Source organism: Nerophis lumbriciformis, linkage group LG07, assembly GCF_033978685.3.
Source record: "Nerophis lumbriciformis linkage group LG07, RoL_Nlum_v2.1, whole genome shotgun sequence".
In the NCBI taxonomy this organism is placed as follows: Eukaryota; Metazoa; Chordata; class Actinopteri; order Syngnathiformes; family Syngnathidae; genus Nerophis; species Nerophis lumbriciformis.
The window spans coordinates 14,046,274-14,074,005 of NC_084554.2; the positions used below are offsets into that span (position 1 = coordinate 14,046,274).

General features: G+C 40.8%; 1 protein-coding gene and 1 long non-coding RNA gene across 2 annotated transcripts in view; one reads left to right on the top strand and one right to left on the bottom strand.

Annotated features, from left to right (window-relative positions):
* Positions 1–27,732, bottom strand: part of cacnb2a (calcium channel, voltage-dependent, beta 2a) — a 196,845-nt gene that overhangs the window by 117,511 nt on the left and 51,602 nt on the right. The gene's annotated exons all lie outside the window — the stretch shown is intronic.
* LOC133609269 (uncharacterized) lies at positions 13,957–15,110 on the top strand. Its single transcript, XR_009815691.2, has 3 exons — positions 13,957–14,404; positions 14,493–14,664; positions 14,752–15,110. It is a non-coding gene; the product is annotated as an uncharacterized lncRNA (long non-coding RNA).

A 27,732-nucleotide genomic window follows, 5' to 3' on the forward strand; every position in this document is an offset into this window, starting at 1 on the left:
TTTTTATGTAACTTATCAAACAAGTCTAAACCAAATACACCATATCATATCAAATACCACTTAAAAGCTGTAGAAAACTATGTTTTGAATTTGACATGCTATTATTAGCATGCTATTACACAAATGAAACATCATGTGCTACCTGATTACTCTTTACAATTTCCTGAAAAAAAATGTGTCTACAAAATAAAAGTTAGTAATTCGTAAACATGTTTTTTTCAAACAAAAATTCAAAAGACATGCAGATTTAAAAAGTTGAATCAGCATTGTAACCCATACATGTACAGGTATATGGATAATTAACGGGTTACAGATCCTTCTAAGGAACCATTACTATTAAAGGCCTACTGAAATGCGATTTTCTTATTTAAACGGGGATAGCAGATCCATTCTATGTGTCATACTTGATCATTTTGCGATATTGCCATATTTTTGCTGGAAGGATTTAGTAGAGAACATCGACGATAAAGTTCGCAACTTTTGGTCGCTGATAAAAAAGCCTTGCCTGTACCGAAAGTAGCAGACGATATGCGCGTGACATCACAGGTTGTGGAGCTCCTCACATCCGCACATTGTTTACAATCATGGCCACCAGCAGCGAGAGCGATTCGGACCAAGAAAGCGACGATTTCCCAATTAATTTGAGCGAAGATGAAAGATTTGTGGATGAGGAAAGTGAGAGTGAAGGACTAGAGGGCAGTGGGAGCGATTCAGATAGGTAAGATGCTGTGAGAGGCGGGTGGGACCTGATATTCAGCTGGGAATGACTAAAACAGTAAATAAACACAAGACATATATATACTCTATTAGCCACAACACAACCAGGCTTATATATAATATGCCACAAATGAATCCCGTATAACAAACACCTCCCCCCTCTCGTCCATATAACCCGCCAATACAACTCAAACACCTGCACAACACACTCAATCCCACAGCCCAAAGTACCGTTCTCCTCCCCAAAGTTCATACAGCACATATATTTCCCCAAAGTCCCCAAAGTTACGTGACATGCACATAGCGGCACGCACGTACGGGCAAGCGATCAAATGTTTGGAAGCCGCAGCTGCATGCGTACTCACGGTACCGCGTCTGCGTATCCAACTCAAAGTCCTCCTGGTAAGAGTCTCTGTTGTCCCAGTTCTCCACAGGCCATTGGTAAAGCTTGACTGTCATCTTTCGGGAATGTAAACAATGAAACACCGGCCGTGTTTGTGTTGCTGAAGTCGGCCGCAATACACCGCTTCCCACCTACAGCTTTCTTCTTTGCTGTCTCCATTGTTCATTGAACAAATTGCAAAAGATTCACCAACACAGATGTCCAGAATACTGTGGAATTTGGCGATGAAAACAGACGATTTAATAGCTGGCCACCATGCTGTCCCAAAATGTCCTCTACAATCCGTGACGTCACGCGCAGGCGTCATCATACCGAGACGTTTTCAGCAAGGATATTTCGCGCGGAATTTAAAATTGCACTTTAGTAAGCTACCCCGGCCGTATTGGCATGTGTTGCAATGTTAAGATTTCATCATTGATATATAAACTATCAGACTACGTGGTCGGTAGTAGTGGGTTTCAGTAGGCCTTTAAGATCTTTTCATCCTAATTGCACAATTAAACTAGAACAACGGACAAAAACCTAGCACTCACGCTAACTTTTCAGTTTGAGTTAGTCTCAAAACTGAGAGGAAAGCTTCTCTTACTATGCTTAAGTGTGGCCTACAAAATGCTATCAAAAATATTATACATGACAGCCCAAAATGTTATTTAAAACATAGCTGGAAAATCCTGACTGGGCCCAACGGGAATGTGATTCACAACTAATGAAGCCCGGGAGACCGGCAGCCGACTTCTGACGGAGGTTTCCTAGCTACAATACACGCCACGTCACTTGAGATGAGGGACTACAGTATCTCTAATTACATCTATCTAGAAAAAGGCCCAGAAGGAAACATGAGACAGAAAAGGACCAAAAACTAAAAGGGGGCTCTATTAGCGATCGTACACATTTAAAAATAGACGAACCACAGTTCAAAAATACCTTGACTTTGATAACAAGCCTTACTGCTTTTACTTCATGTAACTTCCTATAAACAGCAGTACCTCAGTTTTCATTGGTAATCCATTCCAAAATGTCTGCTCAAGTCATACGTAAAACAAACCATGAGAAATAATGTAAATGCAATTAGTTTGTTGCAGACAGTAGGGGTGCAACGATTATTACATTTTGGCGACAAATTAAATTAAAAACATTATGTCATAACAACATTACAGTATTGCTCCTGTTTTCTCAACATGTCACCGACAGGTAACAGGAAGAGAAAAACGGCTGCGGCTGTGAGTGAAAACATCGAAAGTATGGTAAAAACATTAATAACTAACTCAAATTGCAAAGCCGATCTTACTTTTCATCTGTGACGTGGAAATGTTTAAAGCAGAGGCATCGGACATCAATAGCATTGTCAAACTCAAGGCCCTGGGACCAGAGCGTTTTCTATTCGGGCTCCAGTACTCTGGAATGCCCTCCCGGTAACAGTTAGAGATGCTACCGCAGTGGAAGCATTTAAGTCCCATCTTAAAACTCATTTGAATACTCTAGCCTTTAAACAGACCCCCCTTTTAGACCAGTTGATCTGCCGTTTCTTTTCTACTCTGCCCCCCTCTCCTTCGTGGAGAGGGGGGGCCCAGATTCGGTGACCACAGATGACGCGCTGGCCGTCTAAAGTCGGGACCGAGGGTGGGCCACTCATCTGTGCATCAGTTGGGGACGTCTCTGCGCTGCTGACCTATCTCCACCCAAGATGATCTTCTGCTGGCCCCACTATGGACTGGACTCTCACACTATTATGTTAGATCCACTATGGACTGGACTCTCACAATATTATGTTGCATCCACTATGGACTGGACTCTCACACTATTATGTTAGATCCACTATGGACTGAACTCTCACACTATTATGTTAGATCCACTACAGACTGGACTCTCACAATATTATGTTAGATCCACTATGGACTGGACTCTCACACTATTATGTTAGATCCACTATGGACTGGACTCTCACACTATTATGTTAGATCCACTATGGACTGGACTCTCACACTATTATGTTAGATCCACTATGGACTGGACTCTCACACTATTATGTTAGATCCACTATGGACTGGACTCTCACACTATTATGTTAGATCCACTATGGACTGGACTCTCACAATATTATGCTAGATCCACTCGATGTCCATTGCACCGGTCGCCCAGGTGGGGTCCCCACATCTGCGGTCCCCTCCAAGGTTTCTCATTGTCATCCCATTGGGTTGAGTCTTTTCTTGCCCTGGATCTGAGCCGAGGATGTTGTTGTGGCTTATGCAGCCCTTTGAGACACTTGTGATTTAGGGCTATATAAGTAAACATTGATTGATTGATTGATTGATTGACCACATCTGGCCGGCCACATCATTTTATGTGGCCCGCGAAAGTAAAAAGTATGCTTCAATAAAGTACTTTACCTTTTATAGTTTATAAAATAGTTTACAAAACTGTAGAATTGAAGACATTATCTGTAAATAAACAATCCTCCTGTTATTTTAAGTAATATGCCAGTAATGACAAACTATGTATATTTCTATTTTTTTTACAGAAAAATACCAAATTAATTATACAGAGCATTTTCTGTTTTCTTAAATTACTTCAAATTCATGTAAAATTACAGTAATGATCTTTTATTAAATATGTAGCTTGTTATATAAAAGTCTATGTCCATACTAACAATCTAACACAGGGGTGTCAAACTCAAATACAGACAGAGTGGGCCAAAATGTAAAACTGAACAAAGCCGCGGGCCAAGGTTGAACAAATTAACCTTTTGATAGGGACCCAAACAAGTTTTGCATTGAATATTGAACAAGCAAGGCTTATATAACTTTATAGTGACATGCAAAATCGAGTTTCAAATAATAATAACAATAATTAAAAAATATCAATGGCATATCAAATACAATTTTAATAAAAAATGAATGCCTATTTTCTAGTTGCAGCCTTCTGAGGTAAATATCAACATTAACTTTTTCCACAGGCTAATAAATTTGAAAATAAAATAACAATGAATAAACCAACCATTCAGGACTTTAAACTGCTCAGTTTGCAACACACTGATCTAATCTGATGTGCCCAAGCCAGATACCTGCCATCTTTTCTTGGATGCTAGTTCATTAATGTCGGGGCTCAGGCTTTGAGCTGAGGCAACCTTCATTATCGAACGAAGGTGTTCATCAGTCATTATATCTCGTCCACCCGGACCACAGTCTTGGGGGCGTGCCTTAAATGCACTGCCTTTAACGTACTCTATGAGCTATCGTCACGTCCGCTTTTCATCCATTCTAACATCGTTCAGGCCCAGTCACAAGATATGTGCGGCTTCTGCACGCACATACGAGTGAATGCAACGCATACTGCATCAACAGCAATACAGGTTACACTGAGGGTGCCAGTATAAAAAACTTTAACACTGTTAGAAATATACGCCACACTGTGAATCCACACCAAACAAGAATGACAAACACATTTCGGGAGAACATCCGCACCGTAACACAATATAAACACAACAGAACAAATACCCAGAATCCTTTGCAGCACTAACTCTTCCGAGACGCTACAAAATACACCCCCGCTACCACCAACCCCCCCCCCCGGCTGAAAAACAGACGTGACGAATTTCGGACCAGAGTTTGACACCCATGGTATACTGCATATTTGTACATTAAGTCAATAATGCATTGAAGCACACAATACCCTCATGGGGACGATGGCCCGTGTTCACTTGATCCCCTGACTCACTTTGAAATGATTGCTTCTCTCAGTAAGGAGATTTATCTTAGCCTTTCAACCAGTCAGGGATGTCAGAATAAACCAAAAGCTAACAAAGATGTACGAGTAGTAAGCAGGAAAATGATTTGGACGGATCATAACATAAATCTGTGATGTTACACAACCGTTACTGAAGTTCCTTCCGTGTAGTGCTGCACGATTATGGCCATACTAATAATGATCAATATTAAAACCCCGATCAATAATCAACTATTCATTAATGTAATGTTCGGCATTTCCCGCGGATCAGCAGCATGTGAACGTGATCATGTAATCTGTAATGAAATAGTCTAACAAAAAGGCTAAATAAAGTAGTCCCTCCAGGATTTCGAAATTGCGCAATCATGCCACAGAAATGCAACCAATCCCCACCAGTCATGCATGGCCTCGCAACATTGTCCAAATCCCACCATTAGGGATGTCACAATAAAACCGTAAGAATGATAACAGCAGTATAAAACTCAAGACGGTTAGTGTTACCGTTTTAAATTTTAATTGTCAAACAACCCTGACTAATAACTGCACTTTGATTAACTCACGGACTGACTAGTTTGAATGCCAACATGAAAACCAGAAACATTAACGTCTTTCCCCATTAAGAAATGATATACCCGAATCTCAGCTTATATAAACAAAATGCTGTCCGAGCAACTAAGTTATTCAATTGTGCACATTGAACCTTGAAGCTGTGCTCTCCTAGAACAGAGTAATCGGTCTATACGCAGACGGAATACAAGACGGAGGTGTTTTTACGAACGGCACAACCCCTGCCAAAAATAACAAATAACAGATTTTATTTGTTACGCACTTTTCAGTTGAATAAATGTTAAAGTGCTAAAACAATAAAAGCTGAGCCATTAAAATAAAAATGTTATTTAAACCCTAAAACTCTATTAGTGAAGCATAAGAAACAGAAAACATGCGAAATAGTGGCTTTTTTAACAGTGTGTTAGGTTTACCCCAGATTGCCAATTTACCCGAGGCAATGGGAGCGTGGTGGGGGTGCATAATCTACGATGACGCATATATTTTCTTTAAAAAGGCTAACAAATGTTTGAAAAAATAATCGGTGTTGTTAGTAATTAGAATTAACATACTTTTTCTTTTACTATTTTTTTGGTTTATTTTTCAATTCTTGCTGCTTATTGTACAATGTACTTTGTTGAAATGTTTTTCAAATTCCGAGAGACTGCTCATCCTCTTAGTATTTGCACATTTTGTAGACCGCTGTCTGCTGGTATATCTGGGATACTATAAAGTACGTCCACATCGCAGACATGCTTCTTCCAATCCAGACAATCCCATGCACATTGCTTATGTCATCACAACATCCGGTTTCGGCAGCGCTGTTTCGGTGATCAAAATCTGTTTTTTGGCGACCGAATTATTGGTGCATCACTAGTCAAAAGTGCTCAAACAATATGCTGTGTGTGTAATATATATATATATATATACACATATATATATATACATACATACCAGTGACGTGCAGTCACTAGAGGAAGGTGAGGCGGGGCCTCACCTGCCATCATGGAAAGAAAAAAAATGTAAAAAGAAAAAAAAATTATTAAATTGTTATATGTATCCAGTGATTATACTATAAAGTTATTTTCCATTTCACAGTTTTAGATGATAGATAGATGATAGATGGGTTATACTTGTATAGCGCTTTTCTACCTTCAAGGTACTCAAAGCGCTTAAACAGTATTACCACATTCACCCATTCACACACACATTCACACACTGATGGCGGGAGCTGCCATGCAAGGCTCTAACCAGCAGCCATCAGGAGCAAGGGGTGAAGTGTCTTGCCCAAGGACACAACGGACGTGACTAGGATGGTAGAAGGTGGGGATTGAACCCCAGTAACCAGCAACACTCCGATTGCTGGCACGGCCACTCTACAGTTTTAGATTATTTTTATTGAAAATCGCGGAATTTTCACATTTGCCGTTCAAATACTGAGAAGAGACGGTGTGGTGAACAGCAGCCAGTTGAGGCACGTCACTCAGTTGTGCCTCACCATGGATTGCGGACTCGGCTAACTGCTGGCCTGCTGTGCAGTGAGACCGTATTGCTATATGAATTATATTATACATTTCCATAGTTTAGTTAGCTGAGGTATATAATGTACAGTGTATTTTGTCAACAACTGTATGTGTGTAATATATTTCTTGTGCTGAGCAATCATAAAACGGCTGCAAAAGACGCACTGGCTGAGGCTCCAGTAGTCCCGCCTCCTGCACCTTCGCCGTAGAATTTGCACCCCCTGACGGGAGTGTTATATCAACTAAAGCCCACACTTAAACTTTCCACGTGCAAGATTTAATCTATTTAAAAAAGTTATTTCATAAGAAGCCAAAAAGTGCAAAAACAATAATGTTCGTGTTGGAGGAGTTGTGAATGACTGCACGGCCACAACATTAGGTACACCTGCAGACTGCAGGTGTACCTAATTCACAACTCCTCCAACACGAACATTATTGTTTTTGCACTTTTTGGCTTCTTATTAAATAACTTTTGTAACCTATTTTTATGGGCTTTCCTCTTTGTGATGTTAAGTTCCTGTTATGCGCTGTTATACAGTACATGCCTTGAGCTCTTATTTTGAAGGCGCTAAGAGCGGAAGTGATGACACAGTGGAGCGGAGGTTTTTGAAAGAAGGTAAAAAAAGTGGTCCTCATGTAAACTGGAGCCTATGTATTTGTTATTTTGTAGTTTCATACAGTATAGGCAACATTTATAAACCCTCGGTTACACTTTTTTAAATAGATTCAATCTTGCACGTGGAAAGTTGAAGTGAGGGCTTTAGTTGATATAACACTCCCGGCAGGGGGTTCATTAATCCAGCACAACAGCGGCGCATGAACTTTATTTATAAGTAAAGGTAAGACCATAATAAAGTTTTTTTATTAAATGTGCTTTTTTGTGTGCTACAGTTTGTATGTGTAAAGTTAAAGTTAAGTTAAAGTACCAATGATTGTCACACACACACTAGGTGTGGTGAAATTTGTCCTCTGCATTTGACCCATCCCCTTGTTCACCCCCTGGGAGATGAGGGGAGCAGTGGGCAGCAGCGGCGCCGCGCCCGGGAATAATTTTTGGTGATTTAACCCCCAATTCCAAGCCTTGATGCTGAGTGCCAAGCAGGGAAGAATGCTGGTATGAGCTTTTAAACATAACCCGTTAACTGCTGCCAATCAAATGGTGAATAAGATACTCTTTAGGGTTCATATGTTTGTAAATCTGACTGTGATGAAGTCAGTGCCTCACCAGCCATGAACCTCACCGCACGTCACTGATACATACATACATACACACACACACACACACACACACACACACACACAAATGTATATATACTACATTTGTTTTCACCTAAAAAAACAACAACTAATGTTTAGGGTGTGGCGGCTTTTATTTTGCCGTGGCGTATCACCACGATCAAGTACATGTAGGGGTAACCCTGACGTGTCTATTTATTTTAGTCTTTTAAAAAAATAATAACTTAGTCCAAAGTGTCCAGTGTGTAATCAGCATCATTTTCAACAATGTAATGTGTCTCTGCGCGTCGCCCCGTAATCAGAAGTTTTTTTTTGTGTCGATGAAGCAGGAAAAGCAACATGTAACAATATAGCAACGCTTTATTGCTTATCGGTACAATTGTCCTCCTCAGGCCTGTCAAGAGCACACATCCTTCTGACTAATGCAGTATATAAACATTTACTTCACATATATTTATATATTGACTTAAACTTTATTTATTCATGGTAAAACAATTACAACAGATTTTCATTTGAAATGCAGACCTAGCAAAGAGGCAGCATATACTGAAGTCATGTTAGAGATGTTGAAGTCTGATGTTATTCTTTAATTGTCTCTTATTTATCAACAAATATTGGTTTTATAGATCGCTCTCAGCAGTTTACAATTGTTTTTACCGTGCGTGGGTAAATGTGTTGGAACATAAATGAATGTTTAGGATGGACAAACACTTTTCAAGTGTAAAACATACACGGAGAATGTCTGCAACTTGTGGACGACAGACAGAGCAGACAGCGGACACTTTGGTGGTGTTTCTTTCTGTATTCTATATTATTACTATTATAAAGGTACAGCAAGTCGATAATTAGCTCTGAGTTTGTCCTTTTACTGCCATCTTGTGTCTACTTTTAAAATGAGGAAAACATCAACAAAATATTTGTTTTTGTATTTTTGTGTTTTACAAACCCCGTTTCCATATGAGTTGGGAAATTGTGTTAGATGTACATTTAAACGGAATACAATGATTTGCAAATCATTTTCAACCCATATTCAGTTGAATATGCTACAAAGACAACATATTTGATGTTCAAACTCATAAACATTTTTTTTTTTGCAAATAATCATTAACTTTAGAATTTGATGCCAGCAACACGTGACAAAGACGTTGGGAAAGGTGGCAATAAATACTGATAAAGTTGAGGAATGCTCATCAAACACTTATTTGGAACATCCCACAGGTGAACAGGCAAATTGGGAACAGGTGGGTGCCATGATTGCGTATAAAAGTAGATTCCATGAAATGCTCAGTCATTCACAAACAAGGATGGGGCGAGGGTCACCACTTTGTCAACAAATGCGTGAGCAAATTGTTGAACAGTTTGAGAAAAACCTTTCTCAACGAGCTGTTGCAAGGAATTTAGGGATTTCACCATCTACGGTCCGTAATATCATCAAAGGGTTCAGAGAATCTGGAGAAATCCCTGCACGTAAGCGATGATATTACGGACCTTCGATCCCTCAGGCAGTACTGCATCAAAAAGCAACATCAGTGTGTAAAGGATATCACCACATGGCGCTCAGGAACACTTCAGAAAACCACCGTCAGTAACTACAGTTGGTCACTACATCTGTAAGTGCAAGTTAAAACTCTACTATGCAAAGCGAAAGCCATTTATCAACAACACCCAGAAACGCCGCCGGCTTCGCTGGGCCCGAGCTCATCTAAGATGGACTGATGCAAAGTGAAAAGTGTTCTGTGGCCTGACGAGTCCACATTTTTTGGAAACTGTGGACGTTGTGTCCTCTGGACCAAAGAGGAAAAGGACCATCCGGATTATTATAGGCGCAAAGTTGAAAAGCCAGCATCTGTGATGGTATGGGGGTGTATTAGTGCCCAAGACATGGGTAACTTACACATATGTGAAGGCACCATTAATGCTGAAAGGTACATACAGGTTTTGGAGCAACATATGTTGCCATCCAAGCAACGTCTTTTTCATGGACGCCCCTGCTTATTTCAGCAAGACAATGCCAAGCCACGTGTTACAACAGCGTGGCTTCATAGTAAAAGAGTGCGGGTACTAGACTGGCCTACCTGTAGTCCAGACCTGTCTCCCATTGAAAATGTGTGGCGCATTATGAAGCCTAAAATACCACAACGAAGACCCCCGGACTGTTGAACAACTTAAGCTGTACATCAAGCAAGAATGGGAAATAATTCCACCTGAGAAGCTTAAAAAATGTGTCTTCTCAGTTCCCAAATGTTTACTGAGTGTTGTTAAAAGGAAAGGCCATGTAACACAGTGGTGAACATGCCCTTTCCCAACTACTTTGGCACGTGTTGCAGCCATGAAATTCTAAGTTAATTATTATTTGCAAAACAAAATAAAGTTTATGAGTTTGAACATCAAATATGTTGTCTTTGTAGCATATTCAATTGAATATGGGTTGAAAATGATTTGCAAATCATTGTATTCCGTTTATATTTACATCCAACACAATTTCCCAACTCATATGGAAACGGGGTTTGTACATTTTTTTATTCCTGTGCTTTTTCATGTCAAGGTTACAAGGAACACCCCAAACATCGATAACAAATTCATAAAATCCAAAGTTATTAATTGTTGTTATAAAAAAGTAAATGTTAAAACATTGCAACTTTTCCCACAGATTTCTGAAAAAGCTACCGCAAATTCAGGCATTTTAGGCCACAACAATTACAAACAAAAGCAGGCGCAATCCTGGAGGGACTAATATAAATTATCCATATAGTTTAAGAAAAATATTATATTTTTGTTCATTATTACAAAACTCAAAACCAGTGAAGTTGGCACGTAGTGTAATTCGTAAATAAAAACAGAAAACTAATTATTTTCAATCTATATTCAACTGAATAGACTACAAAGACAAGATACTTAACGTTCTAATTGGAAAACGTAAATTTTTTCAAATATTAGCTTATTTGGAATTTGATGCCTGCAACATGTTTCAAAAAAGCTGGCAAAAGTGGCAAAAAAAGACTGAGAAAGTTGAGGAATGCTCTACAAACACTTATTTGGAACATCCCACAGGTGAACAGGCTAATTGGGAACAGGTGGGTGCCATGATTGGGTATAAAAGCAGCTTCCATGAAATGCTCAGTCATTCACCAACAAGGATGGGGCGAGGCTCACCACTTTGTCAACAAATGCGTGAGCAAATTGTCCAACAGTTTAAAAACAACATTTTTCAACCAGCTATTGCAAGGAATTTAGGAATTTCACCTTCTACGGTTCGTAATATCATCAAAATGTTCAGAGAATCTGGAGAAATCACTGCATTTTTACGGACCTTCGATCCCTCAGGCAGTACTGCATCAAAAAGCAACATCAGTGTGTAAAGGATATCACCACATGGGCTCAGGAACACTTCAGAAAACCACCGTCAGTAACTACAGTTGGTCGCTACATCTGTAAGTGCAAGTTAAAACTCTATTATGCAAAGCGAAAGCCATTCATCAACAACACCCAGAAACGCCGCCGGCTTCGCTGGGCCCGAGCTCATCTAAGATGGACTGATGCAAAGTGGAAAAGTGTTCTGTGGTCTGACGAGTCCACATTTTTTGGAAACTGTGGACGTCGTGTCCTCTGGACCAAAGAGGAAAAGGACCATCTGGATTATTATAGGCGCAAAGTTGAAAAGCCAGCATCTGTGATGGTATGGAGGTGTATTAGTGCCCAAGGCATGGGTAACTTACACATCTGTGAAGGCACCATTAATGCTGAAAGGTACATACAGGTTTTGGAGCAACATATGTTGCCATCCAAGCAACGTTATCATGGACGCACCCTGCTTATTTCAGCAAGACAATGCCAAGCCACGTGTCACAACAGCGTGGCTTCATAGTAAAAGAGTGCGGGTACTAGACTGGCCTGCCTGTAGTCCAGACTAGTGTTGTCCCGATACTAATATTTTGGTACCGGTACCAAAATTATTTCGATACTTTTCTAAATAAAAGGCATTATTGGCTTTATTTTAACACAAAATCTTACAGTCCGAGGTCGGGATTGCTACTTTTCAGAGGCGTTATAGTACTGAATATGAGTGTGAATGTGCCTGCAACCTGAGGGTTCCTGGTTCGATCCCCACCCTAGACCAACCTAGTCAGGTGTGTTGCGTCTTTGAGCAAGGCACTTCACCCTTGCTCCTGATGGGTCGTAGTTAGCTGCCTTGCATGGCAGCCCCCGCCATCAGTGTGTGAATGCGTGTCTGAATGTGGAAATAGTGTCAAAGCGCTTTGAGTACCTTGAAAGGCAGAAAAGCGCTATACAAGTATAACCTAGGGCTGGGCGATATGGCCTTTTTTTAATATCTCGATATTTTTAGGCCATGTCACGATACACGATATATATCTCGATATTTTGCCTTAGCCTTGAATGAACACATATAATCATAGCAGTATGATGATTCTATGTGTCTACATTAAAACATTCTTGTTCATACTGCATTAATATATGCTCATTTTAAACTTACATGCAGAGAGGGAAACCACAACTAAGTCAATTTAGCAAAAGTGTATTTATTAAACAGTTATTAAGCAGTGGCACAAACATTCATGTCATTTACAAAACAGAAAGTGCAAGATTGTCAGAGACATTTTAAAACAAGCTATGAGTGCATTTTTGTGCATGATGTCACTAAGATGACATATCAAAACAACACTAAAGTGCACTTTTTGTACAGAACGCCACTACAATAGTTTAAAACAATTAAAGTGCACTTTTGTGCATGATGTCACACAAGATATTTCAATAAGTGTCAAATAAAAATGAGCTGCATAATAGGAAATCAAATAGTGTATGTCCTTCGCTATGTGGTAGGTTCCTGCGGACGTTATCTCCTTCTGTTGTTGACTATTTTTTGATATGATTGCTTGGGCATTTTGTTGGTGTGGCACCGAACAGAGATGTTGACATGCGGAGTTTCAAGCACTCTTCATTCTCTAGCGGGTGACTTTTCAAATTTTTTGTAGCACCGCTTTTGCTCCACACTTGACAAATTACGGTTTTCAGTTCGACATATTCCCACTTGAAGCCAAACCACCGCCAGACGATGGACCCCCTGCTGTTTTTCTTGGGAATTAATTCTTCCTTCGTTTGTTACCAGAGTCGCACCTTCTTTCCCTTGTATTACCACTCGCACCACAGCTAACGTTACCCATGCCCTCTGCTCCGCGAGGGCGTATACGTATGTGACGTATGTAAGAAGGTGCGCTTGTTTTATGTCTCTGTGAGAAGGAGAGACAACAAAGAGTGAGAAACGCCTGGAGTGTAATGCCCGCAGTTAAAAGCAACTGCGTGAGAACGTAGACTCGGATATCACGATATAGTCATTTTCTATATCGCACAGAGACAAACCCGCAATATATCGAGGATATCGATATATCGCCCAGCCCTAGTATAACCCATTTACCAATTTACCATTTACTAATGATGTCCGATAATGGCTTTTTGCCGATATCCGATATCCGATATTGTCCAACTCTTTAATTACCGATACCGATATCAACAGATATATACAGTCGTGGAATTAACACATTGTTATGCCTAATTTGGACAACCAGGTATGGTGAAGATAAGGTACTTTTTTAATAAAATAAGATAAATAAATTAAAAACAATGTCTTGAATAAAAAAGAAAGTAAAACAATATAAAAACAGTTACATAGAAACTAGTAATTAATGAAAATGAGTAAAATTAACTGTTAAAGGTTAGTACTATTAGTGGACCAGCAGCACGCACAATCATGTGAGCTTACGGACTAGGGTTGGGTATCGAGTATCGAGTATCGATTGGAACCGGGACTAACTTTCCGATTCTCCCGGAATCGTTCAAAAGTTTAAATTTCGATTCCTAGTTTCGATACCCAGTCCGCCGACCGGAAAAAAAGAATAAGTCCGCCGACCGGAAGAAGAAGCCGCTGAACACCAACGAAGAAGCGCCCACCGCCGGAAGTGTTAGCATAGCCGAGCCTATGTAGCCGAGCGAGTCAGTCAAGGGTGTCGGCGGTCAAAAGTGTGGCTTTATTTTACTAAAAAAAATGAAATATCGGCGAAATGTAACACGTGCGACAGGACTGTTTCGTGCTTAGGAGGGTGCACGTCGAACATGATGAAGCACCTCCGAGTTCATGGAGTACAAATAAATGCGTGTCCCGTCTTCGACGCGCTGCGCCGACCGTCCTCTGCCTCCGACGCCTAGCCTGGCACCTCGGTGACTGCACTGCAGTCCGAATCCGGTAAGTAAAACAATATATATGCACTAAATAATGTGTTTTGCGCCAACGTTGAGGCAGCTAACAAATTAGCCCGCGTATTTTTTCATAGACAATTTACAACCTGCTAGCCAGGCTCCGCGATGTGCTCAGCGTACTCCGTTCACCGTAGCGGCAATGGGGAAGATGTCGGTGCCACAGACGGAAAAGTGCCACAGAAAGGTCACTGCACACATAGTCAAAAGACTGCGTCCTTTTTCAGAGGTGGAATCTCCAACATTTCGGTTAGTTAAGCAATAACGTTAGAGCTAAGCTAATTGATACTGGGCTAAACAGTAACAGCAACATTACATGTTTGTTTATGTTTGCAGGGATATGGTGAAAACTCTCAACCCAAAATACATACCACCTTCCAGGGACTACCTGTCAAACACATGGTACAAGAAGAATCGGAATCGAGAATCGTCAGGAATCGGAAACGAAACAAAGAATCGGAATCGGAATCGTTCGAACTCAAACGATACCCAACCCTATTACGGACTGTATCCCTTGCAGATTGTATTGATATATATTGATGTATAATGTAGGAACCAGAATATTAATAACAAAGAAACAACCTTTTTGTGTGAATGAGGGAGGTTTTTTGGGTTGGTGCACTAATTGTAAGTGTATCTTGTGTTTTTGACCATAGGTAAGGAGCTTTGGGTTATGACCGAAAGGACAAGATCACGGGTACAAGCGGCCGAAATGAGTTTCCTCCGCCGGGTGGCGGTGCTCTCCCTTAGAGATAGGGTGAGAAGCTCTGCCATCCGGGGGGAGCTCAAAGTAAAGCCACTGCTCCTCCACATCGAGAGGAGCCAGATGAGGTGGTTCGGGCATCTGGTCAGGATGTCACCCGAACGCCTCCCTCGGGAGGTGTTTAGGGCACGTCCAACCGGTAGGAGGCCACGGGGAAGACCCAGGACACGTTGGGAAGACTATGTCTCCCGGCTGGCCTGGGAACGCCTCGGGATCCCCCGGGAGGAGCTGGACGAAGTGGTTGGGGAGAGGAAAGTCTGGGCTCCCCTGCTTAGGCTGCTGCCCCCGCGACCCGACCTCGGATAAGCGGAAGAAGATGGATGGATGGATGGATCTTGTGTTTTTTATGTTGATTTAATTAAAAAAACAAAAAACAAAAACAAAAACAAAAAAAAAACGGTACACATAATAAAAAAAAAACGATACCGATATTTTCCAATATTACATTTTAACGCATTTATCGGCCGATAATATCGGCAGGCCGATCTTATCCAACATCCCTACCATTTACCATTTATTTGATTGTGGCAGTCACGATCGTGATTGTGATTAAAATTTGATCCACCCTACTTGCAGCTTTATAGTGATGTTCAGAGATCATGAAGTAACACAACTTCACTTGCAGAGGAAACGGAGGCCTCGGTGAACACAAAATGCTGAGTCAGGCTGAGGGTTTCCAGAATAAGCACTTGATCGTCACTATTCCGCTTCATGCAAAATGATCAAATGTTTAAAAATCCACCTAAAAAGTATTTGCGTTTACTGCAAAGTCATTTGTTTTGTTTTTTTACCTTTGGCTTCTTGGACATGCTCGTCCTCCTTCGCGGCTGCAAACACCTGTCGCCACTGTTCTCCCGCGCTGAAACTCTCATGAATTATGCAAATCCCTTGGATCTGGTGACCCAGGGAGGCGAGTGGCTGACAGTCAAGTTCCCCTTAAACACGAGCGGCGTCACCCGGGTAACGACTCAAAGAGACGGACATGAGATGTGGCCATCCACAAGACCTCCAAGAACAACAAATGTCACCGCTCCTGTGGAGTGATGCTAGCTGAGCTCACTCTGGCGCACACACACACACACACACACACACACACGGTCGAGTGTTTAAGCCGTGTGGTGTCATGGTGAGCTCTGAAGTGTTGTTCCTGTTGGCCGAGCATTAAGCTTTAATTTGATAGGGTGACATCTGTTGCATGGTTAACGAAATGGCGTTCTACTCGGAACTGGACTGGAAAACACGCCACGCACGTTTTGCGCTTTAACAATACGGAGAAAGGAAGCGCTGGGCTAAAATATTGACCTCCTCCAGCTGCACCGCCGCAACCAGACAGACATCTGTTGCCTTAATCTGCCCGTCACTGTGTTTAGGACTGTGGCCGTTCAGGTCATTACTCTTATCGCGTGGACCCTGGTACACTTGCAGTGGTGCAAGGCGGTGGGAACGGCGGCCTGTCGCAGGGGTAATGTGTACTCACTAGAGATGTCCGATAATGGCTTGTTTGCCGATATCCGATATTGTCTAACTCTTAATTACCGATTCCGATATCAACCGATACCGATATATACAGTCGTGGAATTAACACATTATTATGCCTAATTTTGTTGTGATGCTCCGCTGGATGCATTAAACAATGTAACAAGGTTTTCCAAAATAAATCAACTCAAGTTATGGAAAAAAAAAATGCCAACATGGCACTGCCATATTTATTATTGAAGTCACAAAGTGCATTATTTTTTTAAACATTTTTTAACAGCAGCTTGGAATTTGGGACATGCTCTCCCTGAGGTGGGCGGGGTTGAGGTGTTAGGGAGTAGCGGGGGGTGTATATTGTAGCGTCCCGGAAGAGTTAGTGCTGCAAGGGGTTCTGGGTATTTGTTCTGTTGTGTTTATGTTGTGCTACAGTGCGGATGTTCTCCCCAAATGTGTTTGTCCTTCTTGTTTGGTGTGGGTTCACAGTGTGGCGCATTTTTGTAACAGTGTTAAAGTTGTTTATACGGCCACCCTCAGTGTGACCTGTATGGCTGTTGACCAAGTATGCTTTCATTCACTTGTGTGTGTGAAAGGCCGTAGGTATTATAGGATTGGGCTGGCACGCAAAGGCAGTGCCTTTAAGGTTTATTGGCGCTCTGTACTTCTCCCTACGTCCGTGTACCACTCCGTACAACGGCGTTGTAAAAAGTCATACATTTTACTTTTTGAAACCGATACCGATAATTTCCGATATTACATTTTAAAGCATTTATCAGTCGATAATATCGGCAGCCCGATATTATCGGACATCTCTACGTGTAACAATATCAACTGGGGCAACGGTCACCACTTTGTGAACAAATGTGTGAGCAAATCGTCAAACAGTTTAAGAACAACATTTCTCTACCAGCTATTGCAAGGAATTTAGGGATTTCACCATCTACGGTCCGTAATATCATCAAAAGGTTCAGAGAATCTGGAGAACTCACTGCACGGAATTGATGATATTACGGACCTTCGATCCCTCAGGCGGTTCTGCATCACAAAGCGACATCAGTGAGTAAAGGATATCACCACATGGGCTCAGGAACACTTCAGAAAACCACTGTCAGTAACTATAGTTTGTCGCTACATCTGTAAGTGCAAGTTAAAACTCTACTATGCAAAGCGAAAGCCATTTATCAACAACACCCAGAAACGCTGCCAGCTTCGTTGGGCCCGAGCTCATCTAAGATGGACTGATGCAAAGTGGAAAAGTGTTCTGAGGTCTGACGAGTCCACATTTCAAATTGTTTTTGGAAAAACTGTGGACGTTGTGTCCTTCGGAACAAATAAGGAAATAACCATCCAGATTGTTATAGGCGCAAAGTTCAAAAGCAAGCATCTGTGATGGTATGGGGGTGTATTAGTGCCCAAGGCATGGGAAACTTACACATCTGTGAAGGCACCATTAATGCTGAAAGGTACATACAGGTTTTGGAGCAACATATTTTGCCATCCAAGCAACGTCTTTTTCATGGACGCCCCTGCTTATTTCAGCAAGACAATGCCAAGCCACGTGTTACAACAGCGTGGCTTCATGGTAAAAGAGTGTGGGTACTAGACCTGTCTCCCACTGAAAATGTGTGGCACATTATGAAGCCTAAAATACCACAACGGAGACCCCCGGACTGTTGAACAACTTAAGCTGTACATCAAGCAAGAATGGGAAAGAATTCCACCTGAAAAGCTTCAAAAATGTGTCTCCTCAGTTCCCAAACGTTTACTGAGTGTTGTTAAAAGGAAAGGCCATGTAACACAGTGGTAAAAATGCCCCTGTGCCAACTTTTTTGCAATGTGTTGCTGCCATTAAATTCTAAGTTAACTATTTATTTATTTTTAATTAAGTTTCTCAGTTCGAACATTAATTATATTGTCTTTGCAGTCTATTCAATTGAATATAAGTTGAAAAGGATTTGCAAATCATTGTATTCTGTTTTTATTTACAAGTTACACAAGGTGCCAACTTCACTGGTTTTGGGTTTTGGAGATAAATGTTTAAGATGAACAAACTTAAGTGAGTGTCATCTTTCCTTCATCTACATTTTCCATCACGCTTCTCGACGAGCCAAGACACGCCCACAACTCAGACGGCGATGCTGTGTCGTGCTGCGAGGAGCAGGGAGAAGATGGAAAAGTGACGTTAGCCCCGGAACCAAACCTCTGACCAAATGACGACTTCACACTCACCACAATTCTGTTTTTACTATTGAGCTCCCAACTAAGACATATTCCTAAGAACACATCTAAAGCATTGTCAAATGCAGAAGTAAAGCGATCGGCTGTTTGATCGCCTTCTTTTCAACTATGTCTTTATGCAACACGCCATCTGCGATGAGGTGGCGACTTGTCCAGGGTGTACCCCGCCTTCCGCCCGAATGCAGTTGAGATAGGCTCCAGCACCCCCCACGACCCCAAAAGGGACAAGCGGTGGAAAATGGTTGGATGGATGGGCAACACGCCATGACCACGCACACGTTTGGAGCTAACATTTTTAAGAATAGGCAACTTCATCGAAATTAAGTTTTCATTAATCATCTGTCATGTTTGCTTCTTCCGCAGTAAGATAGATGTAGGCGTGTTGCCAATGAGCCACGGGGTGGAAATTTGGCAGTTCTATGAATATTCATCTTTACTTACATTATTCTTTATTTAGCGTTCACATTTAGATTTACATTCAAATTTAAGAGTTAGATTTAAACATTTAGATTTAACATTTAGCGCTCACATTTAGATTTGAGATTTACATTTACATTTAATATTTGGATTTGGATTTAACATTAACTGCAGCATTTTAAATTTAAGATTTAGATTTAACATTTGAGTTTAGATTCAACATTTAACGCTCTGATTTTTAAATTCAAGATTTACATTGAGGATTTAGATTTAAGATTTAGATGTAACATTAAGGTTTTGATTTAAGATTTAGCACTCACGTTTAGATTTACCGTACATTCAACATTTAGCTTTAGACATTAGGGATGTCCCGATCCAGGTTTTTGCACTTCCGATCCGATACCGATATTGTTTTTGCATTTCCGATCCGATACCGATACTGACCGATACCGATACTGACCGATACTGGCCTATCCGAGCATGTATTAAAGTTTAAAGTTATTTAGCCTAATTAGTTGTCAGAATCATGTTGAAAAGGGTTTTAGTACTCTTGATAACAACTAGCCAGCTGAATTAGGGGAGTTTGAATAATACAAAATGGTTGGTAACAAGAAACTGACCTGTTTATTCAAGGATAAACACAAAATAGACAAAATTATACATGACAAACAGAAATGGCATCATTGAACTAGGGCTGGGCGATATGGCCTTTTTTTAATATTGAGATATTTTAATGCCATATTGCGATACACAATATATATCTCGATATTTTGCCTTAGCCTTGAATGAACACTTGATGCATATAATCACAGCAGTATGATGATTCTATGTGTTTTGATTGATTGATTGAGACTTTTATTAGTAGGTTGCACAGTGAAGTACATATTCCGTACAATTGACCACTAAATGGTAACACCCCAATAAGTTTTTCAACTTGTCGGGGTCCACTTAAATTGATTCATGATACAGATATATACTATCATCATAATACAGTCATCACACAAGATAATCACATTGAATTATTTACATTATTTATAATCCAGGGTGTGGAGGGGGGCGCCTGATGTAAGTGTCAAAAAGACAGCCAAAAGAGTTTGATATGAGAATAAATCTAAAGTTAAAATATAGGGTAGAAATGCACCCATTTGCAGGAAATGTAGTCTTGATTTTCAAAATTTTCTTTCAAGGCTTGCATGTCTACATTAAAACATTCTTCTTCATACTGCATTAATATATGCTACTTTTAAACTTTCATGCAGAGAAGGAAATCACAACTAAAAAAATCACTAATTTTTTCATACGGTGTTGATGTGGAAATTTTTGCCTCGGCATTTTGATGGTGTGGGCGTGTGGCACCGAATGGAGATAAGCGTCTCGACAGACGTCACAATATTTGAACAATGATGACGAAAACGGTTTTCTCTGTCGTGTCCGTGTGTCGAAAATTGTTATGCGCTTATTTTTTTATTTGATTTTGTGCGTGGCATAGATTTGCTACGCGCAGAGGACGCTTAAACAGTGCGCAATTGCACAGGCGAGCACCTTAGAGGGAGCGTTGCTCGCACGGCTGCGCTAGCATCACAGCTAACGTTAGCCATGCTGCTACCTCTCTGCTCGGGGAGGACGTATATGTATGTGACGTATGTCGTGACAGTATGTGACGTATGACGTGACAGTATGTGACGTATGACGTGACAGTATGTGACGTATGACGTGACAGTATGTGACGTATGACGTGACAGTATGTGACGAATGACGTGACAGTATGTGACGTGTGTAAGAAGGTGCACTTGCTGTCTGTGAGAGGGAGACACAGGAAAGAGTGAGAAGAGCCTGTCGTGTAATGCCAGCAGCTAAAAGCAACTGCGTGAGAATTGTGGATGTGTTGAAGGTGTGCTGGAAAATGCGGAACGGAAATTACGGAGCAGCAGAAAAGTGGAATGTATTATTTAAATCGGTGCGTTGGAAAACACGGACCGGAGTTTTTTTTAAAACTGGATCTGGATCGACATTTTCCCATGCCTTGCCGATACGCAATTTTTGGCAAATGTCGGCAGCCGATCCGATCCAAATATCGGATCGGGACATCCCTATTAGACATAACATTTAGATTTAAGATTTACATTTAACAGTCAGATTTAGATTTGAGGGTTAGATTCAACATCTATGTTTAGATTAAACATTTCGATTTACAAACCCCATTGGGAAATTGTGTTAGATGTAAATATAAACGGAATACAATGATTTGCAAATCCATTTCAACCCATATTCAATTGAATGCACTACAAAGACAAGATATTTGATGTTCGAACTCATACACTTTATTATTTTTTTGCAAATAATAATTAACTTAGAATTTCATGGCTGCAACACGTGCCAAAGTAGTTGGGAAAGGGCATGTTCACCACTGTGTTACATCACCGTCTTCTCCCCGTCATCTTTGTTGTAGCTGTGTAGCGTGCAAGGACGGGAGTGGAAGAAGTGTCAAAAGATGGAGTTAACTGTTTTAATGACATTCAGACTTTACTTAAATCAATAACGGAGCAGCATCTCATCATCCGGAAACAACCACACCGGAAATGTGTCCCGTGAAAAACCGTCCGACCGGAACTCTAATAACTAAAGTTCCTTGGGTGAATAATGTAAACTCACTACACCGGTATGTTTTAGCGCTTTCATGGCGAGTTTACTGACAGATATAAGTAAGAACTTTACACTACTTTATATTAGAAATGGCAACAGCGGAGGATGAATGTCCCATAACAAGAAGATAGAGAAAAAAAGAAGCTTATCATTTATTATTATCATCAGTCTGGACCCCCTCTCCAGGGGCCCAGGCTTAGACTGATATTTTTTTTTTCTCTTACCCTCCCCCCATTGTTTAACTATATCTCACCTTTTTGTAAGGGGCGCCGGAAGTTGGCAGACCCGTCAGCGATCCTGTTCTATCTCCCTGTAATGTTTGTCTAATCTTGAATGGGATTGTGCTGAAAATTTTAATTTCCCCTCAGGGATTAATAAAGTATTTCTGATTCTGATTCTGATTTACGGCGTCGGCGCGGACGTGCGCAATTTTTTCAGGATTTATGCAGATCCCAAATACAGATGAGCAGGTACCAGAAGGTATGAAAAGTTGCTTTTGCATGATATTGTGAAACAAAACGCCAGATAATATGTTTTACCTTATACACACACACCATAATAATACTCGTATGTTGAAGCACAGTACAATCCATCAAGCGGTGCGGCTTCATAGCTTACCAAAGTCATACTAAAACATTTTGACAGATTTTTGAGCGCCGTGTGTAATGTTGTATATTTTCAAGGGAACATTTAAAATGTTGGTGTTGTTTACTTGAGTCATATTGCCCATACTTGCCAACCCTCCCGGATTTTCCGGGAGACTCCTGAAATTCAGCGCCTCTCCCAAAAACCTCCCGGGACAAATTTTCTACCGAAAATCTCCCAAAATTCAGGCGGAGCTGGAGGCCGCGCCCCCTCCAGCTCCATGCGGACCTGAGTGAGGACAGCCTGGTTTCACGTCCGCTTTCCCACAATATAAACAGCGTGCCTGCCCAATCACGTTATAACTGTAGAATGATCGAGGGCGAGTTCTTGGTTTCTTATGTGGGTTTATTGTTAGGCAGTTTCATTAACGTCCTCCCAGCGCGCTAACAACACACAACAACAGCAGTCACGTTTTCGTCTACCGTAAAGCAGTTCGTCTGCCGTGAACAGCAATGTTGTGACACTCTTAAACAGGACAATACTGCCATCTACTGTACATGCATATGTGACAATAACATCTATGGCTTTTAGAGAGTGCAGTGCACAACTGCGCACACAACAAGGAGACGAAGCAGAAGAACGAGGAAGATACAGCCGTGGCGACGCCGACGATGAATAAGATGAAGAAATACGCTTGTAAGTTCCAAGCCGCAGCTGCGATTGGACCTGGATAGCCTCCAGGAAGAAGTAGTGGACTACCAAGTACTTGGCAGTGAAGATCTTCCTCAGGAAGCAAAGATTGACCGGTTTTGGGCCATGCTAGGGAGAGATGGAAGATTCCAGACTCTAGTGCATTTGATGAAATAACTTTTGTGCATGCCACACAGCAATGCATCATCAGAGAGGGTGTTCAGCATGGTTAGAAAAATAGTGACAGAGAATAGAACAAGGATGGACAGTTCAACCCTGAACTCAACAATGAGTAGATGAATGTTATGTGTGTGTATGTGTGTAAATAAATGAACACTGAAATTCAAGTAATTTATATATATATATATATATATATATATATATATATATATATATATATATATATATATATATATATATATAGCTAGAATGCACTGAAAGTCAAGTATTTTATATATATATATATATATATATATATATATATATATATATATATATATATATATATATATATATATATATATATATAGCTAGAATTCACTGAAAGTCAAGTATTTCATATATATATATATATATATATATATATATATATATATATATATATATATATACACACACATACAAATGAAATACTTGACTTGGTGAATTCTAGCTGTAAATATACTCCTCCCCTCTTAACCACGCCCCATCTCCCGAAATCGAAGGTCTCAAGGTTAGCAAGTATGATATTGCCATCATTGTGCAGTCTACACGTATCTCTAATGTTTGACTGCCATCTACTGGTCACACTTATCATTACACCATGTACCAAATAAAATAGCTTTGAGGTGAGTGAGCTCAACCAAATGTATTCCTTACATTAGGCGCACAGGATTATAAGGCGCACTGTCGAGTTTTGAGAGAGAAAAAAAAAGATTTTAAGTGCGCCTTATAGTCCGCAAAATTCGGTAGTAGGACAAAACGGCGCTCGCCAAATACTCTCATCAGTGAAGCATGTTTAATATAAACTGTGAGATTTCTAACAATTAGGAAGGTTTGTGTCATGTTTGTCCTCCTACAGAAACCATATTAAAACAAAAAATATATTTTTTCTACCATCTTTTTCCAATTTCATACATTTTTGAAAAAGCACCCTAGGGCAGTGTTTTTCAACCTTTTTTGAGCCAAGGCACATTTTTTGCGTTCAAAAAATCCGGAGGCACACCACCAGCAGAAATCATAAACTCAGTTGACAGGTAAAAGTCATTGTCGCAATTGGTGGATATGCCTTTAAACCATAACCAAGCATGCATCAGTATAGCTCTTGTCTCAAAGTAGGTGTACTGTCACGACCTGTCACATCACGCCATGACTTATTTGGAGTTGTTTTGCTGTCTTCCTGTGTGTAGTGTTTTAATTCTTGTCTTGCTCTCCTATTTTGGTGGCTTTTCTCTTTTTTTTGGTATTTTCCTGTAGCAGTTTCATGTCTTCCTTTGAGCGATATTTCCCGCATCTACTTTGTTTTAGCAATCAAGAATATTTCAGTTGTTTTTATTCTTCTTTGTGGGGACATTGTTGATTGTCATGTCATGTTCGAATGTACATTGTGGACGCCGTCTTTGCTCCACAGTAAGTTTTTGTTGTCGTCCAGCATTCTGTTTTTGTTTACTTTGTAGCCAGTTCAGTTTTAGTTTCGTTCTGCATAGCCTTCCCTAAGCTTCAATGCCTTTTCTTAAGGGCATTTGCCTTTTGTTTATTTTTGGTTTAAGCATTAGACACATTTTTACCTGCATTTACAAAGCAATTAGTTACTGGCTGCCACCTACTGATATGAAAGAGTGTTACACGGTTACTCTGCCGAGCTCTAGACAGCACCGACACTCAACAACAACACATAATTTGCAGACTATAATTACTGGTTTGCAAAAATGTTTTTAACCCAAATATGTGAAATTAGATAATCTCCCACGGCACACCAGACTGTATCTCACGGCACACTAGTGTGCCGCGGCACAGTGGTTGAAAAACACTGAGCTAGGGAGCCACTAGGGGTGCCGACCCCTGTGTTAGTGAAACCCTCGCAGAGTTCAGTGTGAGGACAGCACCATGACATATGGGTGGACTGAGGGAAAATTGGAGCAGAGGTTGCCTTGGGAGGAACGGAAAGCACATCGCTAATTATGCACGCGTGCACGTGCACAACACCCTGGACACAAGGCGACGGTACTACGATGTCAAACGTGTCGTGATTGGCGAATGGTGGTCCTGCAAGGGAAAACTACAGTCTCCAGCCTTCCCCGGCAAAAACAGTGCAGAAAACCATAACTCCATCCTGTCCTGTTAGCACCCCCAACCCTGTCCCCAAGTAGCTGATTCCAGCCTTGCAAAGCTACTACCACTAATCTCCTTTGATCCTGCTCCACTGGCAACGATTTGATGTCGAACAAACAAACAAACAAACAAAAACAAACATGACAATGAATGATTATCGCCTTCAGAACGTACTGCGTACTCATATATGCACTCAACGCACGGAACGCAAAATGTTACCTTATTGACATAACTTTCTTATTTTGTCAAAATTATAAAGGACAAGCTGTGAAAATTGACTATTAATCTACTTGTTCATTTACTGTTAATATCTGCTTACTTTCTCTTTTAACATGTTCTATCTACACTTATGTTAAAATGTAATAATCACTTATTCTTCTGTTCTATGATACTTTACATTAGTTTTGGATGATACCACAAATTTTGGTATCAATCCGATAACCGGATGGGGGACCGGTACTTTTCAGAGGCGGTATAGTACCGAAAATGATTCATTAGTATCGCGGTACTATACTAACACTGGTATACCGTACAAGTTACCCTAGTCTATATTAGGGTTGTCTTTGATGAAGGATTTTCATAGTCAAATCTGATTTCTTACACCAGGGGTTCTTAACCTTTTTGACCTCAGGGCCCAACTTTTCCACCAATCTAATACCAACACCGAATTATTAATCTTACTGTTGATTTTAATTGTATTCAATTATTATATCTAACTTATAGTTTAACAGGATAAACTTTGTCAAATGATATGACACCATGTGTTAATCACAAATATTATTATCAAGGCTTAGGTCAGGCTAATTACAAAATAAATAATAAAATACATTGCAAAGGGACTCAAACTGATTAAAAATACATGTACATACATCATGCTAAAATGAATAGATTTAAATCTAAATTAATAGTAATAATTTAAGTGCAAATGAACATAAAACTTCACCATTTTAGTCGTGATTTTTGAGCTTACAGTACCAGTAGAGTGGAAAAAACAAGTTGCCTCTACAGTGACCATATCATATATCTGATGTGTGACACCCAATAACTTACAAAGTTTGCAAATAGATAGATGTGATCAAAACAGACATAACTTTCTTGGCCCCGCGGTGCTGAGTTGGCAGATTGGTGACCAGATTTGACAAAGTGGGCATGTAGTAGTTATATAATCGTCAAATCTCTAAGCCTCTCTTTGGAATGGACGCACGACACAGGAGCATCAAAAACCGCTGCTAAAGTGCTGCGAGGGTGGACTTAATCTGTAGGACTTGAGCAACGCTGCGCTTACCCACGAGACATTCTTGTTCTTGGAGTGTTTGATCATGGCACCACCAGCCGACCTGGAGAAAAGTCCCCCTTCTTCAGCACACCCCGAGGGTCGAGGGCGGCCTGTTGTGCTCAGCCATAGGTCATCTGCGCTCAGAAGCCTGAATCGACTAAAAGCGTCTCGGGAAGGGAAAAGTGTCCGAGCCTGGCGGGTGATCGATCCGAAGTGAGGAAGAAGCCAAAAACAAACCAAAAAAAAAGTGCCTTCTGACAGCAGCAGTGACCCGATGGACTGATTGTACATTGGCGCTAAGTATGAATATGAAACATCCATCAGGTTTAACCCCGCCCCGCTGAGCCGCTGCACGCGCCCAATCGCTGTGCACTTCTGCATGGCCCAGCTCCCGAGGGTAAGCTTATAGAAGGATGAACACTCCGTGGTAGAGAGGGCTCTTCACCAACTGGCAGGTCGAAGGCACATTCATTGGTGGACGACTTAGTTTGTGTTTCAAACGTCCTCCCGGTCTCAGGGGGACGTTGTCATGCCAACTATTCGCTACGAGACGAGCGTTACCGCCAAGACACCGCCGATTCTGCATCACCGGTGGCGATCAGCGCTTTCGTGGACAAAGTTCCGTGGCATGCTTGATGATTCCATTGGCTGACTGGAGTGGAATTGAGCCGCAGCGCAGCATCAGACCTCGAGGACAACAGCTGGCTGAACAGACTGTAAACTGCAACGCATTGGGGGCAATTGGAGGATGCAAAAAGAAAAAAATTCAAAGCTAACGATTCAGATAACACTGATTGAACGAAGCAGAAGATAAATCATATTTGTAGTGTACAGTCTATACTAGGGTTGTCCCCATACCAATATTTTGGTACCGTTACAAAAATGATTTACCGTATTTTTCAGACTATAAGTCGCAGTTTTT